Below are 3,778 nucleotides of genomic sequence, written 5' to 3'. Positions count from 1 at the left end.
GGAGGGAGCCGTGGAGGAGGAATGGCCACCGACTCCAGGGGGCGACCAACGGCGGTGGAGCAGGTGGTGGAGAAGCCCGAGGCGGAGACAGAGCCGATGAGCCAGGGCGACGGGGAGGATCCAGAGGTCCTAGGCAGAGCAGATGGCGCCAGCGACCGACGCGGAGATGCTGCTGATGACGAAATGACATCACACGCACGCGCTACGCCGATGTAGTTGCCTAATCATGTGTGTTTTTAAAGCAAACAGTTTTAAACTAATAGATGCGTACATTATATAATCATATGTCAGAGTCAACATGGTGTAAATAATTCGTTAAAAAGGCTGTATTTATTACAGATGACTGAGTACCAAAACTGGATTTCAAAACTTGTGCAACGGTTTTCTTCTATAAAAAAAAAAGAATATATGTATACATGATCTCCTGTAGCATTTACTGCATAATCATGTTCCCAGAATATATAGGAAAAGACAAAAACATTCTTAGATACTACTGTAAAATTTACAGCAATTATTTAGCATGTTCCCACAATTCATAGCAAAATACAGTAATGCTGTAAATTTCTAAATACAGTGGTCTATTGTAAATATTTACTGTAAAAATTACAGCAATTCTTTACAGTGTATGTATTGTGCTGTATTCAGTAAGCTCCATTCTGAAAACCAGATAGTGATGTAAATTCCCAGGTAGCACCTCATGCTAGGGTCGGTGTGACAGGCTGAACGCTAATTATCTGTAGACTGTGGAGATGACATATCAGATGTTTTTATAGGCACATTGACTCACTGAAATGAACACGAACACACACGTAGACTGCCATTGAGATGAATGGGAATGCTAATAGATAGCGCTCTCCGGGTGTCATAGACTTCCTTTGCTGACACTACAGTTAATAATTGTGTGTAAAAATATAATTTATATAGTTGAACATCACTGTCAGTCCATGCAGAAGGTATGGAATGTGCAGACCACATTAAGTAAATTTGAGGGCAGAGGACAGGCTTTTTAATTTTAATGATGCTGGACTTTGCCTTAATATACTTAAAACAATTCTTATGGTGTCATTTATTCTTTTCTGGTGTTTGATAGCCATTGCCTTCATTTCACTTTCATGTGTAAAAGAGCAGTCAGTTAAATAACTTAATTAGAAAATTATATGTAGTTCACACAACATGAAGCTTGGGTTACCTGCATTTAAAGGAATAGCACCCTAAAAAGAAAATTTGCTGAAAATGTACTGATGCCCAGTCCATCCAAGATGTAAATGAGATTGTTTCTTCATTGGAACAGATTTGGAGAAATGTAACATTTTATCACTTGCTCAACAGTGGATCCTCTTCAGTGAATGGGTGCCTTCAGAATGAGAGTCCAAACAGCTGATAAAAACATGACAGTAATCCACATGACTCCAGTCTACAATTATTGTCTTGTGAAGTGAAACGCTGTTTGTTTGTAAGAAACAAATCCATCATTTAGATGTTTTAACTTTAAATGTCACTTCCAGCTAAAATATGAGTCCATAATCCATAATAACGTGTCCTCCAGTGAAAAGGTCCATCTCCTGTTGTCTTCTCACATCAAAATCCACCAACATATTTGTTTAGAACTGTTTTGGACTGTTTTTGCTTGTAAACAGTGCTTGATCTGTGCATATTTCGCTCCTGATTCAGATGAAAAGACTTTTTCACTGGAGAAAGCAATATTATGGATAGAGGACTCAACGGTTTAAAGTTAAAGCATCTTAAGGATGGATTTGCTTCTTATTGTGATGTTTTTATCTCATTCTGACGGCATCCATTCACTGCAGAGGATCCACCGGTGAGTAAGTGATTTAATGCTGAATTTCTGCAAATCTGTTCAGAAACAAACTAAATCTACATCTTGGTTGACCTGAGGTTGAGTACATTTTTTGCAAATTTTTAATTTTGGGTGAATTATGCCTTTAAGTATCCATGGGTCAGTTCTTAGGACGCAAATCCAACTCAAACATTTTCGATGAAAAATGATAGTTGAATCCACATCCAGGCTTAATCTATGATATTAATTGGGGTCTGAACGATGGGTCTTTTATGTCTTAGGTCAGGGAGTCAAAGAGATTATTTAAACCTAATGTTAGAGGTTTTTCTTGGGAACAACATGTAGAATCCTGATATTTTGAGGCTGTATTGTGTGTTCATAGAAGTGAATGGAAGATTAAGTAGTGTATGTGAAGAACGTAACACCATTTTAATTAACTGCCTGCTTGCCCAGGTCTTATAATGTGAGTAATGTGACTTCTAGGTATACGAATGAAAGCTCAGGATAGACTTCTGCCAAATGCAATGGATGTAATCAAAGTGGGAATGTACTAAATGTTAGACGTCTTTTCTGAGAGAATGAATTTGCAGGGATTTTTTTAGATTTTCTTGGTAAAATTTGTCTCAGACATTTGCTTATTAGATTATTATCTTTCCAAGTGAATCTCAAACAGTGATGAGTCCTTGAACAAGCTGTAAGAGTCTTGAGCATCTCTTGGTGTCTGACTTAGTGATTTGCAGTCTTTTCATGGAAAGATCGGAGATAAATTCCTCAGAGTGTTTCTGCTCTGCGCAACAGCTCTGATGATAAAAGCTCAGAAGCCATAATAGAAAAACAAGTTTCTGCTGAATCCCCTAGAAACGTCTCTGAAGAAAAATACAGCTGTTATCTTAAGATTTCGTAAGATTCCCTAATATATAAATGGACAGAAAAGCCGAACAGACTCAAGGCTATTTTGAATACTAATATTTCACACGCTGAACACATTGCATTGAAGATTCATTTTTAGAGCTCACAGTAGACTCTAATACATTCATACACACACACACACACACACACACACACACACACATATATACAGTATATATATATATATATATATATATGTGTGTGTGTGTGTGTGTGTGTGTGTGCATGTATAGCACTTATATACATAACATTTTCTTCATGAATAATGCATAATGTGAAAAGAAAATACACGCACAGTATGTATTTGGCAGATGCTTTTATCCAATGTGATTTACAGAAAATTCAGACCATATTATTTGATCAGTATGTGACCTTGTTGGAGATTTAGCTATGCTCTGCCAGACCAAAAACCTTTACCTTCAATTTTCCTGTAATGGATGCCTGTGGACAAGTGCTTTATTTGAAAGATAGTGATGTTTAATGTAGCATTTTTAACAGGGACACCATAAAACACACTCATATCTCATTGCTAATGAGTGCTACTTGTGCCTCATGAATGTTAAGAGGGTTATGTAATCAGTGTTGTGTTGAAATCATCTTTCCATTCTAGTAAGAGAGGACAGGTGTTGTCTAACTACACACACATATTGCTGCAGTGTTCAGGCTCTGTTCCAAACAGAACAAGTTGTCTACGTAGAGCCATTAAAGTCAAAATCTACTTTTTTTTGGCTTGTAGTCCATGTGTTTTAGCCTTAAGGTCATCTTTATGCCAGTGTACTCCTAATTGTTCACAAGCGTTTAGCTGATTTACATCTTTGATGACTCCCCTTGCACAACACAGATTTTTGACCAATCAGATGCTTTCTTGAGTAAAAATGTCCCTCCCACAAATAGCCCCTGCAACTGACTGGCAAGTAGCAAATCATATTACATGGCTCTGATATAATTAAAACTAGTTGGCTATTTAATGAATTTGATTTGTCATTCCCAAACATCCTCTTTCAAAATAAATGTCAAAACAGGAAAGAAGAAGAAAAAAAAAAACTGCACTTGTTGACCAGTTTTACTATT

Source organism: Sinocyclocheilus rhinocerous, unplaced genomic scaffold, assembly GCF_001515625.1.
Source record: "Sinocyclocheilus rhinocerous isolate Xijiao unplaced genomic scaffold, SAMN03320098_v1.1 scaffold4219, whole genome shotgun sequence".
In the NCBI taxonomy this organism is placed as follows: Eukaryota; Metazoa; Chordata; class Actinopteri; order Cypriniformes; family Cyprinidae; genus Sinocyclocheilus; species Sinocyclocheilus rhinocerous.
The sequence above is the reverse complement of the archived record's forward strand: the minus strand, read 5'-3'. Positions refer to the sequence as shown.